Source organism: Myotis lucifugus, unplaced genomic scaffold, assembly GCF_000147115.1.
Source record: "Myotis lucifugus unplaced genomic scaffold, Myoluc2.0 scaffold_22, whole genome shotgun sequence".
In the NCBI taxonomy this organism is placed as follows: Eukaryota; Metazoa; Chordata; class Mammalia; order Chiroptera; family Vespertilionidae; genus Myotis; species Myotis lucifugus.
In genome coordinates, this window is record NW_005871070.1 from 2,973,715 (window position 1) to 2,995,466 (window position 21,752).

Below are 21,752 nucleotides of genomic sequence, written 5' to 3' on the forward strand. Positions count from 1 at the left end.
GAAAAACTGAAAGCTTTTCCTCTAAGATCAAGAACAAGACAAAGATGTCCACATCCACCACTCTTATTCAACATAATGCTGGAAGTCCTAGCCAGAGCAATAAGACAAGAAAAAGAAAAAAAAAGAAATAAATAGGGAAAGAAGAAGTAAAACTGTTACTTTTTGAGAATGTGTTTTTGAATACAGAAAACCCTAAAGACTCCACCAGAAAACTATTAGAAACAATAAATAAATATAATCAAGTTGTAGGATACAAAATCAATGTGCAAAAATCCATTGCTTTCCTGTATGCTAACAACAAACTTCAGAAAAAAATGAAAGAAAAAATTTTCTTTGCAATTGCAACCAAAATTTAAATACCTGGGAATAAGCTTAACAAAGAACATGAAAGACCTGTATACTAGAAATTACAAAGCATATTAAAAGAGATTGACACAACAAAAAGACACAACAAAATGGAAAAATATGTGCTTGTGGATTGGAAGAATCAACATAGTTAAAATGGCCATATTACCCAAAGCAATATACAGATTTAATGCAATCTCCAATGTCGTTTTTTGAAGAAATAGAACAAGAAATCATCAGATTTGTATGAAACCACAAAAGACCTCAAAGCAATCCTGAGAAAAAAGAATGAAACTGGAGGATCACACTACTTAACTTCAAATTATATTACAGAGCTATGATAATCAAAGCAGCATATTGGCAGAGAAACAAACACATATATCAGTGGAACAGAATAGAGAGCCCAGGTACAAAATCACATATATATGGGCAGATAATTTTCTACAACAGAGCCAAAAACACACATGGAGTAAAGATAGTCTCTTCAATATGTTGGGAAAACATTCGAAAAAATGAAACTGGATTACCATTTGTCCCAGTGTACAAAAATTAATTTAAAATGGATAGAAGACCTAACTGTAAGACCCAAAACAATAAGTTACATAGAAGAAAATATAGGTACCAAATTTATAGACCTTGGTCATAGAGAACATTCTATGAACTTGACCCCAAAGTCAATAGAAGTAAAGGAAAAATAAATGAATGGGACTATATCAAACTAAAAAGCTCTGCATAGAAAAAGAACTGACAACAAAACAAAGAGGCAGCCAACCAGATGGGAGTTGATGTTCGCAAACAGTAGCTCTGACAAAGGTTTGATTTCCAAAATATATAAAGAACTCAACACCAAACAACCCAATCAAAAAGTGTGCAGAGGACCTGAACAGACATGTCTCCCAAGAAGATATGCAAACACTAGATATATGAAAAGATGTTCAACCTCACTAACAATTAGAGAAATGCTAATCTACAATCAAAACTTCAATGAGATACTACCTCACACCTGTTAGAGTGGCCATTATCAACAAGACAAATAATAACAAATGTTCGAGAGGTTGTAGAGAAAAAAAAATCCTCATTCATTGCTGGTGGGAATGTAGACTGGTACAACCACTATGGAAAACAGTCTGGCAAAGCCTCAAAAAATTAATAATAGAGCTGCCATACAACCTAGCTATCCCTCTCCTGGGAAAACCCTGAAAAACTCGAAAACATGTATTCGCAAAGATATATGCACCCCTACGTTCATCGCAGCATTATTCATGGTTACCAAGACATGGAAGCAAACCAAGTGTCCTGCAATAGAGGACTTGATAAAGTAGATGTGGTACATATACACAATGGAAAACTACTCAGCCATAAGAAAGGATGAAATACTGCCTTTTGCAACAACATGGATGGACCTTGAGAGTATTATGCTAAGTGAAATAAGTCAGTCAGAAAAAGGTAAGAACCATATGATATCACTCATATGTGGAATATGAAACTGAAACTCATGTACACAAACAGCAGTGTGATGGTTGCTAGAGGGAAGGGAGTGGAAGGTGAAGGGGAGCCTAATATGAGGTAACAGAGAAGATTTGACTTTGGGTGGTGGGCACATGATGCAATATACAGATCTTTTAACACAGAAACCCACACCTGAAACATTTATGATCATATTAACCACTGAAACCCAACAAATTTTTTTTAAATGACAAGCCTAAAATAATTCTTATACCAAAGAGACACATTTGGGGTGGCAAATCTGGTTCCCCTGTAGTCCAAGGCTACAGACCTGTGCAGCATGTTACTGTACTGAATACTGTTGGCAATTGTAACACAATGGTAAGTGTTTGTGTGTCATGCTACAACACTAAGATGGCTGCTACATCACTAGGTTATGGAAATTTTTTAGCTCTGTTATAATGTTATGGACCTACCATCATATATGCAGTTTGTATATGCAGTCCATTCATAACAGAGTAAAGTGCTCAGACTCTGACTCTTTTTTCAAGCTTACTTTGTGTCCATGTTCTTCCAGTTAACAGCTTCTTGCATATAGACATGCTACTCAGTAGAGCAGGGGTTGGAATTTTTTTCCTGCCAAGGCCATCTGGATATTTATAACATCATTCACAAGCCATACAAAATTATCAATTTAAAAATTATCCTGCTATATTTGGTCAAACATTTAATTATCTCACCCCTAATGCCTTGGCAGGGCCAGATCAAATGAGGAATTCTGCTTTCAGCTAGAGTTTTGCAAAGACAGCCCCTTACCAAAAGATGCCCAAGGAGATAAGGGAAATATGTGTAAAAATAATGATTGTTTATCAAAGATTTTCAGGAAGGTCATGACTGGACTCACATCAACTAGTCAACAGACTAAGGACAAAGAAGTTTCACAGTATTCCTTGGACCCCTGCTTGTGCCCAGATGTCTGTGGCTGTCAATTACCTCTTGCCCCTCTCATTCCTCCTTCCCTTGACATGAAACATTTAGCTTGAATTCTGTACTTTCTTCAGATGGATTTGCGGTACCACTAAGTCTCTCATCTTCTTAGTTAGCACTCCATCAATAAACCTTGCCTTACACCAGGCTCAGATGTTTTGAGTTTGGGACTTTTGAAACATCAGGCAGAAGACTTTGGACTGGTGACACATTATTGACCAAAATGTTCTTATGCAGCACATGAATGTAAAAGAAAAATTGGTAGTTGGAAGTGAGGTGCTGCTGAAACAAAACCATGTGGTATTGGGTAATGTTGACACAAGAATGTCCAAACCTGTAGAAAATTTGTATAAGTGTTTGTTTGAGCCAAAACTGATGACAATGCTGGGAAGCAAGAACTCAAATGTTCTGGAGAATGATAGTTTTGCAGTTTCTTTCATACATTTGGAGTTAAGGAGGAAACATAAGTGAGATTACATGAAAGTGGGAGAAAAATTGGATTACAGCAGCGATTTTCAACGTTTTTCATCTCATGGCACACAAAAATTAATTACTAAAAATCTGTGGCACACCAAAAAAACATAATTTTTGCCAAGCTGACAAACAAAATAGGTATAATTTTGATTCATTCACACTGGATGACTATTGTTGGGGTTGGCTGTTGTCATTTTTTTATTTGACAATCTTAGGGAAAAGAGGTCAGTGGCCCTGACTTACATAGTCAGGTATTGCATGTTTTAAAAATTCTTGCAGCACACTGATTGAAAATCGCTGGATTACAGGATAGTTAACAAGATTTTGTGCTCTTTTGAGGGTAGTTATGCTTCCAAGGGTTCTGAAAAGAGGCAATTCAAAGGTGTGTTAACCTCGATGCACAAAAACAACAGACAGGGCTTGCTTAAGACAAAATAAACCTTTTACTAGTAGTAAGGAAGTTATATGCCTGAGGTATAACTACCCATCATGATCTGCCCAGTTAGGAATTTATGATTAGATCACTCTGTGAGGTTACTTTTGGTTAAATCTATTACTGGGCTCCTCTGTCACCTTCAGTAAAAAGTAACTATATGCACATTTTCCGGGGGAGAAGATCAATAACTTTATTAAAATCTTTACAGGTATCTAAGACCTACAAAAAAGACTAAGAACCTTTGATCTTGAGATATCTCTATAAAAAATCTTAATGTCAAGATGTGGAAGATTAAATATGATCATACTTTTTTCCCTCTAATTTAAAATTGTCATTAATACCTGGAAACTCATCCATGGAGAACCTCAAGTTAAAAATAGGGCTTGCAAAAAAGAATCCTTGCCTCAAGTATTGATGCATTTTCATTAATTTCAGTTAATCCTTTCCATCTGCATACAGTTTTTTATTTAGCTTATTATTTTTTCATTGTTATATCTTTATTGCTTCTGTTTCAAGTCCTCATGATTTATCTTTATAAGCACCGATTATCTATTTATAGGCTCTGTCTTTTGTTATCACTAGCTTCTTGTCATTTTCATCTCTATCTTTTCCATTGTAATTTTGCAAACTTCTCATGTATTTTCTCCATATTACTAATTGTTTCCTTTAGTGTCAGTTTTGTTCTTTATTGACATACCACTTAAAGGCAATGTGTGTTACAGTGATGTATGCTAATTATTTTTCAATAAAACTAGGGGGAAAGGCAATGTGTGGATCCGATTTGAATTCTAAGTAGACAAGTCACAGACTTGAAGAAATAATTGTTGAAACAACTAAGGAAATCTGAACATGGTCTGGGTATTAGTTGTAGTAAGGAAGTTTTACTAGGTGTGATGATGGAATTGTGGTTATGTTGTGTGTGTTTTTTAAAAGAAAGACTATGTATTTGAGATAATTACTTAAATATTTACAGGTGAAATTATATTAAGTTTGGGAATTTGATTTAAAATATTTTAGTCCAAAAAAAAAAGAGTTGGGGAAAGGCAGATTTTAAAAATGATTCACAAAATATTGGTAACTACCTAAGATGGATGATAAATAAATGCTGATTATTATTTTAATCTTTCTACTCTTGTATATCTTTTAAACATCCCACTATATAAAGTATCAAAATTGTGAAAAAAGTATGAATTTTATTGCTTTTATTCCAGATTTAATATATGCTAGCTATTTCATTGTTTAACGTCTTTCCTTAAATCATCCCAGTTCCTTCATATTTCTGCCTGCCTCTCAATCAACAGAAGTTATATAATCTTTTATGTCTGATTTCATAGAATTTGTTTTAAGGTTTTTTTTAGAACACTTAGCAGATGTTCTGTTCGTACAGAAATATATTTTAAAAGTATGTTCTTTTTGCCCTTATCCGGTGGTTCAGTTGGTTGGAGCATCATCCCATATACCGGAAGTTTTAGGGTTTGATTCCTGATCAGGGCACATACTTAGGTTAGGAGTTCAATCCCTAGTTGTGCTGTATATGGGAGGCAATTGATCAATGTTGCTCTCTCACATGGAAGTTTCTCTCTCTCTCTCTCTCTGTCTCTCTCTCTCTCTCTCTCTCTCTCTCTCTCTCTCTTCCTTCCTCTCTTTCTAAAATCAGTAAATATATCCTTGGGTGAAGATTTTTAAAAAAAAGTATGGCCCTAGCCAGTTTGGCTCAGTGGATAGAGTGTCGGCCCACGAACTGAAGGGTCCCAGGTTTGATTCTAGTCAAGGGCATGTACCTCAGTTGCAGAAGACAACCAATCGATGTGTCTCTTTCACATTGATGTTTCTCTCAATCTGTCTGCCCCCGCCCCCGCAACTCTCTCTAAAAATCAATGGAAAAATATCCTCTGGTGAGGATTAAAAATCAATCAATCAATCAATAAATAAATAATGCAAGTCTTTGAAAAAATTATTTTAAAAAATTATGTTCTTCTTACCTATCTTAAACTGATTTTCTCCATTTTTTATTTTTTAGTACATTTTCATATTCCTTGTGCTAGTTCACTTTTTTTCCTATTATCCTTAAAGAAGAAACATCCTCTGGGCCTGGTCTTCCCCTTAAACATGGAAGGTTCCCTCATTGTCCCTCAGGTTGTTGTTATACTTTTCCTTACAGTCAGAAGTCAGATTGATATAAATTGCAGTAAACCAGAATCCTAGGGCTCATGAGAAGGATAATGAAACACTGAAAAGCCCAAGCAGAAGAATGCCATCTCTATAGCATCTCTCCGCTGTGCCTAGTGAAGCCACTATATAGGCTGGATTCTAAATGTCTGTATTGGGAAAGCTAATATTCTGTTTCTATTTGGCCAGTTATTTGTGTTAACTACAGTTTTGCAAAGTTTCCTATCAACTGTTGCCAATTTCATTGGCCTCAAGGCCCTGCCATTGGACCCATTCTGTTCTAGGTGGTTTTCCATTGCCGCTCATTTTAATAACTGCTAATTTGCACCAGTGAAATGGAACCCAAGTAGTTTCCATGGAACCAAGTGCTCCTCTGTATTTTTGTAATGTGTTGACTGGCCAAGCTGAGCTACATTTCACAGAATTATCTCTCCTATATGTTTCTAGTTAAGGTGGGCCACAAGAGACATTCTTGTATTGAATTTGAAGGACAAAAATAGACGGTGGTCATTTTTTTATATTTCTCACATATTGTCATTTACCTGCTAACTCATCCTGTTGCTCTGTCACAGCTCCACTTCCTCTGGAACCTCCTTCAGCTTTTCCAACTGCTAGGTCAGGTGTGTGTTTAGCTCAATGACCAAGAGCAAGTTGCTCCTGCAGGATACCCATGCCATTGAGAACAGAGGCAGTGAGAACTGATACAGTTCATGCTTGTGTGTTTCAGGTGTTTCTGTGGATCCCAGTTTGTCCTTTCTCTCCTGCACTTTAAATCCTTCTTCCCTTTCCAACTACCTACCTTATAAACTCCAAGCTCTAATATCAGATGTGAAATTAACAGCTTTACAGAGACTTCTAGACCAGCTCCCACAATTGAAGTCGAATTTCTATAACAAAGTACATGCACCTCTTGCTTCCTCTCCCTCTCTGAAATATATCTCAATATGGCTATATCTGTATATCTTATCTTATCTTATCTATCTATCTACTATCTATCTATCTATTTATCTATCATCTATCTGTATCCTGGTGATTCTACTTCTTTAATTGAATCTTTTTAAAAAATACATTTTAATTGATTTTAGAGAAAGAGGAAGGAAGAGGGAGAGAAACATCAATGATGAGAGAAAAACTTCAATTGCCTACCTCCTGCACACCCTCTATTGGGGATCGAACCCCAAACTAGGGCATGTGCCCTAACCAGGAATCAATCAACCGGTGACCTCATGGTGCATGGGATGATTCTCAACCAACTGAGCCACACCAGCCAGGACTTTAATTGAATCTTGATTGGTAAAGCTCCCCATCTAATCCATGACCCTTGTTACTTCCTGTTATTTCATTTCAAAGTTTGGAAATACTGGTTGGTTTCTCCCACCTCTCTTCAACTTGTGGTTATTTTGTTGTTTCTCATGAGGGACTTCTTTCAATCCAGTTGAATGTACACTTTATTTAACAGAAATGCCTTTACTTTGCTGGCACATGATACTATCTTTACCTAGTAAATAAGAAGCAATGATCAAGCCATGAGGATTTTATTGCTAGGACTTATGTAACATTTTCTTCAGCTGCCTCCTGGAAGGAAAAAGATTATTTGCCCAAATTGAATTCTATATATTCTATGTCCATACAAATGTCCAAAAAATTATTTGAAGGCCAAAATTTTTCTAATTTGATGAAAACTATAACCCCACATATCCAATAAATTTAAGAAATTTCAGTCATAAGAATCACAAAGAAAATCACACCAAGATGCATAATGAACAAATTGCCAAAACAGTAACAAGGAGAAAAATTAAAAGCAACCAGAAAACCAATGATACGAATGATAGGAGAATTCTCATTAAAATAATAGAAGGCGGAAGACAATGGAATAGCATCCCTAAAATGCTGGAAGGAAAGAAATTGTCTCATTAAATTGTGTATGCTAAATATGTACAGCTTTTTGTAATGTCAATTATAACTCAATAAAGTGTTTTGTAAAGAAAAAGATTGTCAACCTAGAATTTTATATCCAAAAATAAAATCTTCAAAAAGAGGCAAAATATTTTCTGACCAATAAAAATTGACAAATTTTATTGCCACTGCTTGCACTACAAAAAAGGTTAAAGGAAGTTCTTTAGACTGACGGAAAATGATACCAAATGGAAAATAGAACCTACATAAGAATAGAGAGTACCAGACATGGTAAATATATGAGTATATATAGTAGACCATTGCTTTGTTTTTTTAATTTTAAATAATAGAGTGTGTATGACATATATAGAAGTAAAATGTATGACAACAGCAAAAATAATGTGAAGAAAAAATTGAATTATATCATTGTAAGGTCTTTATATTATATATGAAATTTTATAATATTTTAAACTATGGTAATTTAAAGATGCATATTATAACCCCCAGAGAAACCACTTTTAAAAAGAGTTAAACCAAACTCTTAGGTTAGGTTAAAGTGAAATATTAAAAAATACTCAACTACTGCCGAAACCGGTTTGGCTCAGTGGATAGAGCATCAGCCTGTGGACTGAAAGGTCCCAGGTTCGATTCCGGTCAAGGGCATGTACCTGGGTTGCGGGCACATCCCCAGTAGGAGATGTGCAGGAGGCAGCTGATCGATGTTTCTCTCTCATCGATGTTTCTAACTCTCTATCTCTCTCCCTTCCTCTCTGTAAAAAATCAATAAAATATATTTAAAAAAAATACTCAACTACCAAAAGAAGGCTGAAAACGAGGGGTGGAGGAGAGAACAAAGAACAATGAGAACAAATACTAGGTAAATAACAGTAGGGAAGAATTAAACCAACCATATTAAAAATTACTTTAAACATATATGGTCTATAACCAAAGTTGTCGTTTCCACCAAAAAAAACTTTAGTGATCGAGGTGGCTTTGGTGGCAGCCGTGGTGGTGGTGGATATGGTGGCAGTGGGGATGGCTATAATGGATTTGGTAATGATGGAAGCAATTTTGGAGGTGGTGGAAGCTATAATGATTTTGGCAATTACAACAATCAATCTTCAAATTTTGGGCCTATGAAAGGAGGAAACTTTGGAGGCAGAAGCTCTGGCCCTTATGGTGGTGGAGGTCAATACTTTGCCAAACCACGAAACCAAGGTGGCTATGGTGGTTCCAGCAGCAGCAGTAGCTATGGCAGTGGCAGAAGGTTTTAATTACTGCCAGGAAACAAAGTTTAGCAGGAGAGGAGAGCCAGAGAAGTGACAGGGAAGCTACAGGTCACAACACATTTGTGAACTCAGCCAAGCACAGTGGTGGCAGGGCCTAGCTGCTACAAAGAAGACATGTGTTAAGACAATACTCATGTGAATGGGCAAAAAAACTCGAGGACTGTATTTATGACTAATTGTATAACAGGTTATTTTAGTTTCTGTTCTGTGGAAAGTGTAAAGCATTCCAACCAAGGGTTTTAATGTAGTTTTTTTTTTTTTGTACCCATGCTGTTGATTGCTAAATGTAATAGTCTGATCATGACGCTGAATAAATGTGTCTTTTTAAAAATATATATATATGGTCTAAATACCCTAATTAAAAGGCAGAAACCACCAGTCTGGATAAAAAAAGGAAGACCTAACTATATGCTGTGTACAAGAAAAAGATTAATATAAAGTTAAAAATACATCAAAAGTAAAAAGATGGACCCAACCGGCATGGCTCAGTGGTTGAGCATTGACCTATGAACCAGTAGGTCACGGTTCGAGTCCCGGTCAGGACACATGCCCAAGTTTCGAGCTTGATCCTTAGTGTGGGGCATGCAGGAGGCAGCCGATCAATGATTCTCTCTCATCATTGATGTTTCTATCTCTCTCACTCCCTCTCCCTTCCTCTCTGAAATCAATTTTAAAATAGTGAAAAGATGGGGTTTTGCTTCTTATAATGGCCAACTAGCTCCTATTTAACCAGATCTTTCAATGGTAACTATACATTCTAAACAAAATGTTAAAAAACAAAAAACAAAAAAACAACCTCAAAGAGTAACCCAAAGCAGGCAAAAACTAGAAGGGAGCAGCACTGAAGGAATTTCTGACTTTTATGGCTTTTTTTTTATTAAAGAGAGGGCACAGTTGAAATAAAAACTCAGTTAGAAACCCACAGAGCCTCTACAATGAATCATTTAAAATGGATGCAATCCAATATTACTATGAAGAAAAAAAGAAAATAAGGAACATACACAAAAGATAATCAATGGAGCCCTAGCCGGTTTTACTCAGTAGATAGAGTGTTGGCCTGCGGACTGAAGGGTCCCAGGTTTGATTCCAGCCAAGGGCATATGCCCAGGTTGTGGGCTGGATCCCTAGTAGGGGTCGTGCAGGAGGCAGCTGATCAATGACTCTCTCTTATCATTGATGTTTCTATCTCTCTCTCCCTCTTCCTTCCTCTCTGAAATCAATAAAGAAATTTTAAAAAAGATAATCAATGGATACCAACCTGAGGATGACTGAATTATTGAAATTATCAGACAAGGATTTTTAATCAATTATTATAACGATGCTCAAGGACATAGATGAAAATATGCTTGTAATAAGAACAAATGGAAACTATAAATAAGAACCAAATGTCAAGACAGCACCTGAGTACATGGTAAGGTTGTAGAGCACATGGCCAAACTGAGCAGGAAGGCCCTGAAGAACCCAGGCCAAGAATTAAGTTTAGCTTGTGATGCTGCATTCAGGAATAAGCAATTTGAAATTGCAAGTTTGCCTGAGGACAGTAATGTCCTCTTTATTCATTTTCATAATGTCTCTCTCAGTTTAAGAACCTTTTAAAAGCACTACCCGTCCAAGACTTGATAATTAAACCCTGTGGGATAAATTGGACCGCTATTACAGAATTGTCAAGTTAACATTGCTGGTGTGCCAAAGTCCAACAGGTGTCTTTTCCACTAAAACAGGTGATGATGCCGAAACCGGTTTGGCTCAGTGGATAGAGCATCGTCCTGCGGACTGAAGGGTCCCAGGTTCAATTCCGATCAAGGGCATGTACCTTGGTTGCGGGCACATCCCCAGTGGGAGATGTGCAGGAGGCAGCTGATCAATGTTTCTCTCTCATCGATGTTTCTAACTCTCTATCTCTCTCCCTTCCTCTCTGTAAAAAATCAATAAAATATATTTAAAACAACAACAACAAAAAAAAACAACAGGTGATGATGACCAGAACACCAAGATCCAGTACAACCCATACTGTGCTTCTGGGGCTTGGGTTTTAACCTTGCATATAGTCACATGGATTGTGACAAGAAAAGAACCCATGAACTTAGCTATAAAATGTTTGAGCGGTATTCTCTACTGCTACATGGATCAGGATGATATGATAAAGCCCAGCAGTTTAAGCAGAACCTAGCCTAATGCCTAGAGAAGTTAGCAACCCCTGCTGGATCATTTGCAGCCTCAATAGCATGGATGTTGACTGAACAGGCATCAAATCAAGGAGTCTTTGAATAGAACTTCCCTTGGGTTATCTAACCATACATGCCAGATCCTGCAAAAAAAAAACAAACACTCAATGCTATTGTTGTACCTGGGAAGCATTTACCATACCAACCAACTTGACAGCTTTGATCATATATGAGAGAATATTCTTTCTCTTTGAAGACATGTGGGAAAATACCAACAACCTAAAGGACAGATAGATCATTGTGAAGTTATTTATGGTTATACTCATTGTACTGGAAAGAAATCTTCAACTGGTCATCTTCACTGCAAAAAAAAAAAGAATTTAAACTCTTTAGGTACATTAATCACACTGCTTTAATGGTAAAAATAAAGTCCTACAAACACAATAACTATATTCTTCCCCACAGTGTGTTCCTTATTATGGGACTGGAATTTGTTTGTTGGAAATCAGAGAAACATTGTAATAGAGTGGAAAGTATACAGTGTGGTAATGCCTAAGGCAAAAATTTAATAATATCAAAATTATCAAAGAAAATCCTATAAAATTGTGACAAAATGTTGTGTATATAATTTGATACATTATTTTTATGCATATTAAAATTGAGAACTACTGGGCTGGACAAAATGATTATACTAAGAAATTCTCTAAGCAGGTGAGTGAATATTCAAACTATGTTGCTGTCAAAAGTAGCAACATAATTAGGAGGTGTATAATGGAGGGTAGGTAGAGAATTCTTAAAAGTTCCCATTTGTCTAGGCTATGACTTGTCTTGTGTTTTGGAATATAACACACTGACAATCAAAACTTAGCTCTATTACTTACTAGCTATGTTACCTTCAGCAATTTACTTAACCATTCTGAGCCTTGGTTTCTTATCAATAAAATTAGGAAAATACTACCCCTCTCTTACAATGCAAATGCCAAAATGCCTGGAACATTTCCTGGCCAAGTCAGAAGGAAAGGTCCTGGACTTTCCCTTTGTCTAAGCTTGTTTGCAAGCTTTGTTTTCAAAAAGCCCAGGCAAGTGCACTTCTTACAACTAGTTTGGAATTCAGTCTATGTTCTGCTAATACTTTGTTTTTAAAGGGGGCAAGATTTCAATGAACAACTTCAACTTCAACACAAAGTAAGCTTTTGAAACTTATATTGTAGTTGCTCTTCACTTTCCCAAAAGAATGCACCTTGGTGGATAATTTATAAGAAGAGAATTGGGCGAGAGAAGGACAGCCATGATAATAGCAATTTCATCCTGGAAAGGCTTCAAGTAATGGTTATAGAATGTCTGATTCTACATAGCAACATACTGACTGCTGCAGTGACAATCAGTGGCAGTTCCATGATTTCCACATAGGATATTGTGACAGGTGACAATCTTGTGTGCCTTTGGGGCAGATGGGAAGCAAGGCCATGAAACTGTACTTACACAGGCAATAGAAATAAAACTTTCCATATCAGAGGCTGGAGGGAGTTTAAAGAGATTGTTGGAAGAGAGTTAAGCCTCCCCAATGCTTCTTTTGTGCTGTTCCCGGAAACAATGTAAGCCAGAAGACAGTGGAGCAACATCTTTAAAATTGCAAGGAAAAAATACTGTCCACCTATAATTCTCTGTCTAATGAAAATATCTTTGAAAAATGAAGATAAAGACATTTTTGGATATGCAAAAGCTGGAAGAATTCATCAGACTTGTACTACAAGAAATATGTTAAAGAAATTCTTCAGACAGAAGGAAAATAATACCATATGGAAATATGGATCTACTGAAGAGCATCAGAAATATTAACCATGTATAAAATATAAAAGACTCTTTTCCTTAGTATTTACAACTCATTAAAAGATAACTGTGTAATGTAGAGCTTATAATATATTTAGAAGCAAAATATGTGACACCAGTAGCACAAAGGCCAGAATTGATATGACTTTATGACCAGTTGGATGAGGTAGGAAAAAAAAGGTTGATATTCAGGTTTCTAGCTTGGGAGTTGCTTCAGATTAATTTTTTAAGTGTGTTTTTATTGATTTTAAGAGAGAGAGGAAGAAAGAGGGATAAAGAGATAGAGACATCGATGAGAGAGGAACATCATCAATTGGCTGCCTCTTGCACATCCCCTACTGGGGATGGAGCCTGCAACCCACCCAGGCATGTGCCCTGATCAGGAACTGAACTGGTGACCACTTGGTTTTTGGTTCGATGCCCAACTGCTGAGTCACACAAGCCAGGCCAGATTAATTTTATCCCTCCCCCCAAAGTCATATGTTGAAGCCTCTAATCTTCAATGTGACTACAGCTGAAGATAAGGTATTTAGCTGGTAATTAATATTAAATGTGTTAAATGAGATCATAAGCTGATAGGACTGTGGCTGCATAAGAAGAGGAAGAGAGAGAGAAATCTTTTTCCATCATATGAGAACACCATGAGAAGGTGCCTTATGCAGGTCAGGAAGAATCTTCACCTAAAAACTGAAACTTGTGGGACCTTGATCTTAGACTTCCCAAGCTTCCAAAACTGTGAGAAAATCAAGTTCTATTGCTTAAGCTACCAGTCTGTGGTATTTAGTTGTGGCAGGCCAAGCAGACCAATACAGAGGTAATGGGGGTTGTGAGGTATTAGAGAAGGGGAGATGTTCATGCCATTCACCTCGATCAAGAACAGAATAAGAGGCAAGTTGGGGCAGGGTAATGAGTTCAGATTAGGGTATGTTACATTTGGTGGACTTCACAGGAGGAGATAAACAACTGGAAATATAAGTCTGAAGCTCTGGAGAGAGTTTGGCTAGAGGTACATATTTGGGAACCATCAGCAATAGGTGGCAATTGAAGCTATGGAGATTGTGCATACAGTGGAGGAGGAAAGCCCTCCAACAATGGAGAAGAAATGGCCAGAGACAGAGGAGAAGAAATGTGACTGAGTGGTGATTTTGAAGCCAATGAGAGAATTTTGAAAAGAGGGGATTAACAATGTCAAATGCCACAGCATAGTAAGCACATTTCTGGGGACATGTCCAAGGATTCGACATCGTTCTTAAAATTAAAAATCAACAAAAATATGAAACAATTAGGAAACAATTCAATTAGGGTGAATTGCCTCATTAATGTAACGGAGACGTGCAATAAAGATTCATCCATCTCTTTTGCATATTGAGCTCCCACTATGTGTCAGACATTTAGTTGTTGGAAGTGGCAATTGAGCTTTTAAAAAGGAAGAGTATGACTTAGTTATGGGATGGGGATAATGATATTCTGGCTAAGTGGAAAAGAACAAGCACAGAATAGTTTAGGCATAAGAGGTGCGAGGTGGAGAGAATTCAGTCTTGACAAGAGCACAAGGAGGGGGAATAATTGAGGAGGAAGCCTGGCTGGGTGAGTTGATGCCAGAGATCAGAGGACTGGAGGGCACCCTCCCTAGAGTAGCTAGGCCCAGAAGTAGTCTTGTTTTAGACAAGTAGACATGTTTTAGAGGCTTTGCAGCTACTATTGCAACAGCAGAGCCCCCTTGTGTTGAGCAAGTAGAGCCATTGCTTTCTGCGGGCTTTACACATGAAGAAAGTGCAAGCTATTTCACTGGCCATGAAATGTGTGTTCAATTGCAGATCAGATATGGAGAGGAAATTCTCATAATGAGATTCCAAGGCAAAGCCTACTTAGCAGAGGGCTCTAAGCATCACAGCAGCTACCATGGCCCTGATCTACACACCAGATCTTTCAAATAGCAGGTGCAGGAGGCTGGGTGATCCCAAGAGTCCATCATAACCTATATTGTAGTGCAGTGGTTCTCAACTTTCTGGCCCTTTAAATACAGTTCCTCGCCGAAACCGGTTTGGCTCAGTGGATAGAGTGTCGGCCTGCGGACTGAAAGGTCCCAGGTTCGATTCCGGTCAAGGGCATGTACCTGGGTTGCGGGCACATCCCCAGTAGGAGATGTGCAGGAGGCAGCTGATGGATGTTTCTCTCTCATAGATGTTTCTGGCTCTCTATCTCTCTCCCTTCCTCTCTGTAAGAAATCAATAAAATATATTTAAAAAATAAATAAATAAATACAGTTCCTCATGTTGTGACCCAACCATAAAATTATTTTCGTTGCTACTTCATAACTGTAATGTTGCTACTGTTATGAATCGTAATGTAAATATCTGATATGCAGGATGGCCTTAGGCAACTCCTGTGAAAGGGTCATTCAACCGCCAAAGGGTCGCGACCCACAGGTTGAGAACCGCTGTTGTAGTGGCTTTGGGTGGACTGATTGGCAGGTGGAAATATGGTCAGGTGGATAATATGGTGAATAGTTAGATAGGCAAGGTCATGGCAGATGAACCACTACCAGTCTCAACAGGAACAGTCTTTTTTTTTAATCCTCACTGGAGAATATGTGTTGTTGTTTTTATTTATTCATTTATTTGTTTACTTATTTATTTATTTTTATGAGTGAGAGAGAGAGAGAGAAAGAGAGAGAGAGAGAAGCATCCATCGTTTGCCTTCCATAGGCCCCTGACCAGGGATCAACCCGCAACCTTTACCTTTTGGTATATGGGACGACGCTCCGACCAATTGAGCCACTGGGCCAAGGTACCAACAGGACCAGCCTTGCCCAGAGGACCTAGTAACAAAGCTTCCCCAGGACCACCCTGAGGATGCAGTTTCCCCAATGACCGGAAGAGGGCGCTGTGGATCTCCTCGGTCTGCAACTGTCAGAGACAGAGTCCTGCGCCTTAGTCACTCCCAGAAAATCCACAGCCACCGAGATATCGCGGAGAGCTCCTGGGGTTGCTACTAAAGCTACCTGAAACCGCCCCCCTCCCCCCAAAAAATGTTGGGGGCCGGGAGGAGGAAAGGATGGGAGGTTGGAGAGTAGAAAGGATCTGAGGAAGAAACCGCAGCGGTGCTAGCGACTTCGCGGGAAACGCGAACACTGAAGCCCATGGACGCACTGCTGGGCTGCGGTTTGATGGGAGATGGAAATTAGAAAGAATTGCAGGTTTCCGACATCTAAAGTCGAATATGGTTGTACAGGTCCTGGGGCGAAACAGCCTCGCTGTCCTGAGGATCCTTGCAGCACCGATCCTTTCTGTCTCAGCAGCTCCTGCAAAACTTTCCTTGGAGCTCAAGCGCCCCAGGTTGCCTCCCTGGTGGCCCTGCTTCTAAGGATGGGGGCTCCCCTCTGTCCAGAGTATATGGTGGAATCACCACTATCCGCTCTCTCGCCCGCTGAGAGGCTCTCAATTTAAACAGTAAAGAAGAACCGGGAGGAAACAAGCCGACTGGGTTCGCTGTGGGGCTCCGACTCAGCCCGTGCATCTGTCCGTCTCCCGCGGTGCCTGGCACTGGCCTTGCGGGGCCCTTGCCTCCTCCCCCACTTCCCACCTCTGTCTTGGTTTCTCTGCATTTCAAAGGGTGCTGCTAGTGCTGGGTTCCCAATCTCTCCGCGCGCGTCACTCAGCCCCCACATTCGCTCGGGCCCCAGGCCCCTCCCCGCCAGGGGATGCCCTTGGGGTTAGTGGAGAAGGTGAGGACTGACTATGCCTTGGGGCCAGCTGAATCTAGGCCTGAACTGTGTGACGTGAAAATAGGCAGGTTTCAAGACCACAGGTTTCGAACTCTTGGAGGGCTTGGCCTGACAGAGGACAGGGTTCTTCGGTCCTGAAGGCCTGAAGGCGAGACTCGCCTCTTCTTCAAAGGAATCTGGCCTTCAGTGCGGGACCTCACCTATTCCAACCCCGGAGCAGCTAGTGCAGGGAGGGGGCGGCACCGGCGCTGAGCTCTGACACCCTCCGGTCTTCGCACTCCCACCCCCAGGGCCTTCCCAGGGTCACAGCTGGGGGACAGCGACCCCCAAAAGACCCTAGGTGGTCGAGCCAAGACGCAGAACACTAGAGGGAGCGCGCTTTTGCGCGAACCTCTGACTATCTCTTCCTCGCCCTCTCAGGAAAGCCGCCCTCCCGCACACCCACGGGCTGGGGCTGCGGGCGGACCCTTGGAAGCTCCTGGGTCCCGGTGCCTGGGGAAAGGGCCAGCAGGGAGCTGTGAGATCCTTAAGGGGAGGAAGAGTCCTCCAGAGGATCCTCCTTCCGTTCTGGGACCTCCGGATTGGAGAACAGCGAACCGCAGTGCCGGGCTGCGCTCCTGCTCTCAGCTCCCTGGGAGGGCTTGCCTCCAGGGAGCCTGCACTTGGCTGAGGAGACCTCGCCCTCCGTGGGCCTGGGCCTGGGGGCAGACGAAGGAGCCAGGAGCTTCTTGCAGAAAGTTAGAGGCCTGGAGTCACAGTTTCTAGAAACCTCAGTTACAGAACCAGAAGTAATAACCCCTTCCGTTTGCTAGCCATTTCTGTGATTTACAAACTCGTGCACATGCTCTCATCCTTAAATGCCTGAGTCCTTAGCACAGCACAGAGCAGGTTATAAGCATTTTCACAGCCTAGGAAACAGGTGCTAAGAGGCTTTATTTCCTTAATTCAACGTTTCTTGAGGCACTGAAGGCTTCAAGGAGAAATAAAATAGGGGCTTGCCCTCGAGGAGGGGGAGGATCCGGAAAACAACGTCCTCGTTTATGCTGGCTGAGATCGGAGTGGCTCCAGGGTGTGTGGGCTCCGTAAGAGCCATAGACACCACAGCTGAAAGTGGCAAAGCCCGCGGGAATCCCAGGACTTCTGACTTCTACCCCAGAGCTCTGCCCACCACCCCTGAGCACTTGAAGACCAGGAAATGGTGTAGAAACCCACAGGCAAACTTTCATTACAATTCTGTCTTTCTCGGTTGGATCCCGTAGTAACACTTGTCACCAAATAACTACATATTACTTGGGTGATTTATTGTTAATTTGTAAGCTCCGTGTGGGTAAGAGACACATCTTGTTTGTCTATAGCTGAATTTTTAGGCCCAGCACAGAGCCTGGCACAGTGCCACCAGCACTCGAAACTTATTTGTTGAATGAATCATGGATTGCAATGAAACCCAGAGCAAAATAACAGCATCATGAAACAACATGGTCATCACCGCCCAAGAGGAGGTGTGAAGTACCAAGAAGGGAATTAGAAAAATGTGAGGGGTGAGGTGGGAGGGCAGAGAACAGACATTCCCTTCTTATCCCCAAAGCGGGACCTCACCTCCTATTCCAGCAAAGTCTGGGCCCCCGTAGAAGCCCCCAGTTCTAAGTTCTTAAGGAAGTGCCCCTGGAGGGAGCGAAGGGCTGTCCCTTGGGACCACTCGGGTGGGTGTGGTGAGCAAAGGGGGGTGGCAATTCCAAGCATCCCTGACCTGGCCTGGGCCCAGGTGTCCTAGGTTCCGAGCGGATCCAGATCCCAGGCAGCAGAGCAGCGCGGTAGGGACTGAGATGGGAGTGTGCAGCCGTGCCCAGGAAAGCTCCTTGAGAGACCAGAGCTGGGACCTGTCCTGCCACGGCCCTACCGCATGCATCCACCCCGCCTCAGAACGGGTTAGGTGAGGGGTAAAGGAAGACGCCCCTGGGCCCTCTGGGGTGGACTCAGGGTTCCCAAGTCGTCTCCTGCAGCCATGAAGAAATTGCTGGTTTAACCGGGCTGCCTATTACAGATGACTCCGAGAGGCAGCTGGAAGGACGCTCTGAACAGGCAGGGGTGTTGGGGCCAGGGGCGGGGCTCTCAAGGTCTTGGACAAGCTCAGAGACATAGATATCAGCCTTCCCCCCCATAAGACACCTTATTTTGGGGCTTATTCTTGGCAGTGCAGCATGCCTGGGAAAGAGTGCAGAGCAATGTGTGTGTGTGTGTGTGTGTGTGTGTGTGTGTGTGTGTGTGAGAAGGGATAGGGGTAGGAGAGGCGCTGCAAAGGCCCAGGCCAGTCTAAATGAAGGCGGGTGCCAGTACATAATGCCTGGGGTGGGACAGAAATGGGACAGAGGGGGAGGTTGTCACACAATCCTGGTTTTGGGGGAAAGGGTGGAGCAGGAGTGGAAGCCCGCCCACCCCACTCCTTGCAGCTTTGGCTGCAGTTCAGTAGCTCAGACACAACTCCTGCTGCGTGGCTCTGGGGCCTGGTGCCCTCAGCCAGCCAGGGGTGGGTGTGTAGGTGGGGAGCTGCGGCCACCTGAGCTGGTGCCTGATGCGGAGCTGGAGATCAGCTGAGGGATGAAGGCCCAGAAGGCAAGGCTCAGGGTCTGTGGAAGATACATCCAATTCTTCCCCTCACTCAGATTCAGGGTCTTAAGGGCAGAGGGAGGTATTAATGGTAACAATACAGAAATCTCCAGCGCTGACACTAAGCTTAAAGATTGCCAAAGCTTCCAAAGCACGGATATGTGCCCAATCTTACGTTAACATCACAAAAAAAAAAAAAACCTGTGAAGAATTGCCTCTATTACTAAATTGCATTGAGATTGGGAGAAATGTTCAACATTCTGCACTTGGTGTTCCTTACACTTACCAATAATGTGACATAATGGAGAGGGAGAAAGAAAATAAAAAACTGGGTTACTGTGAAACCCACCCCGTCCTGACATTAAGACCTCCCTGGAGACGCAAGCCTGCGGCTGGGGTCCTGCCTGCAGATGAGATCGGTGTTCAGTTTTGTCCGCTCTGACCATTCACTTGAGCCCAGTGTCGTCTTCCCTCCTTGCTCCCTAGGCTTAGACATGACATTGACCAAGCACAGTTGATGTGGTCTGAGTCCTTCCTGAGAGCGCCCGCCCCCCCCCCCCCCCCCAGGGAAGCCCTTTGGAAGGAAGGGCAAGGTACCGGCTTGGCATTTGTCTTCGCAGCACAATCGGAAGCACCTCTCTGCACGCCAATACACAGGCTGCTTGCTCCCAAGCCACAAGAGGCTGCACAGAAATGTGGGCCAACAGGGGGGCTGGGGGGGAGAGGGGGTGCCCTGAGCTTTCCCTTGTTTCTCTTGCCTAGTAAGGGATGTAGGTGGCAAGGAAAGCAAATGTTAGTATAGAAGTTGGCTTTGTACTGAGGGAGTACAGAGCAGTCCTCAAGGAGAGGATTGAAATAAAAAGCCAATAAAAAAAAACTTTGCTACTACAATTGCTATTAATGGAAAAGGCGCCTAAGCTGCTGAATTATATCGTCAAAGCGCCTGTTCATCATTGGGAGTTCCTCCTCTACAAGGAGGGGAAATAAAATTGGAAAACAAAAACCAAATTCGAGAATCCTCCTTAACCGGCCCCCGCAGTGTCTTGGAGGCCCCAGCCTCCGGAGAGCTCTCCCCCCTCCCAGCCCCAAGGCCGGAGAGGAAGCTAAAGCTGCCAAAGAGAACACAAAACAAAACAAAGCGGTTAAAATCCATGGGCAGAATCAGAGTGGGTCTCAGGTATTGCACCGCGCAGAGCTACGCTGCTCTGTAGTCCGCTCGGCCAGGGGCCGGGGCCTGGCTGGAGTGGGAGGCAGATGCCTCGGGACTGGCTGGGGATCGCAGTCCGCAGCTCCTCCTCTCCAGGCGCCCAAGGACCCTCCAGGCGCCGGGCTCACACTTGAAGCCTGGGAACGCGCAGACAGGAAACCCACTTCCTCCTAAGCAGTTTCTTGCTCGCTGGATGAGAGGCGTCCAATTGAAGCAGAATGATCCTCATCTACTAATATCCAGCGTGGCCACAAAGCGACCGGCCATTTACGCTGCCACTTTAAACAAAGATATTTGGTTATTCCCGAGGAAGCAAGTGCACTTTTGCATGGCTGAGCTCCGGGAGGAGGACAGCCTCAGCCCAGCCTCCCGCCCGCGGGGCTGCTCGCGCCTCGGGATTCGCCCCCTCCAGGCCAGCTGGGCCCGCGGGGGTTCAGGCTCAGTTCACCCAGGACGCTCCCTGCCCACACCCTCCCTGAAGCATCAGAGGGGAGATCAGCGTGACCCTGGGCTCGGGTGCTGGGGCTGTGATGTCCTTGGAAAGTCAGCTCCAGTCCCCGAACCCCGCGCCTCCAGGCGATGGGCGAGGGCCGGGGACACCAGGTTTGTTTGAGGTGGGGCAATTTAAGTGACGGCCCCTAGCGCTACCCCCTCCCCCCTGCCTCCCAGCTCCACCGCCCAGTGACGTGCTTGCCTTGGCCAGGGGGTGGAGGTGGGGAAAGGGAACCGCGGGTGGGGGGGGGGGGGCGTGCTGCGGGGGGGGTGGGTGGGGGGGGGGAGCTGGTCTGCGGAGAAAACCCTGAGCTGGGGGGAGGGACGCGGGGATCTGGGCAACCTTCCGTAGGAGGCGTTCCCCTGGTCAGCGCCCCCTCCGCCTGCAGGGAATCTCTCCTGGGTAGAGAGAAAGGGGGCGGGGAGCAGAAGTGTCTCTCTGACAGGGGCAGAAAGAAGACAGACTGACAGACACGCAGCCCACAGTGCCTCCGGGGTTCCCCCCCCAATTCGCAAGCTCCTTTGGGTGGGGGGGGGGGCTCCACGCCGCGACGCCCGGCCGATGTGGGTCCGGAGAGTTGTGGAAAGCCCCGGGGTTTGGAAAGCCCCCGCCGGGAGGGAAAGAACCACCCCCCAGCAGGTTCCAGGGAAAACCCCCAAACCCGGGCCTTTGGCCCCCCTCCCT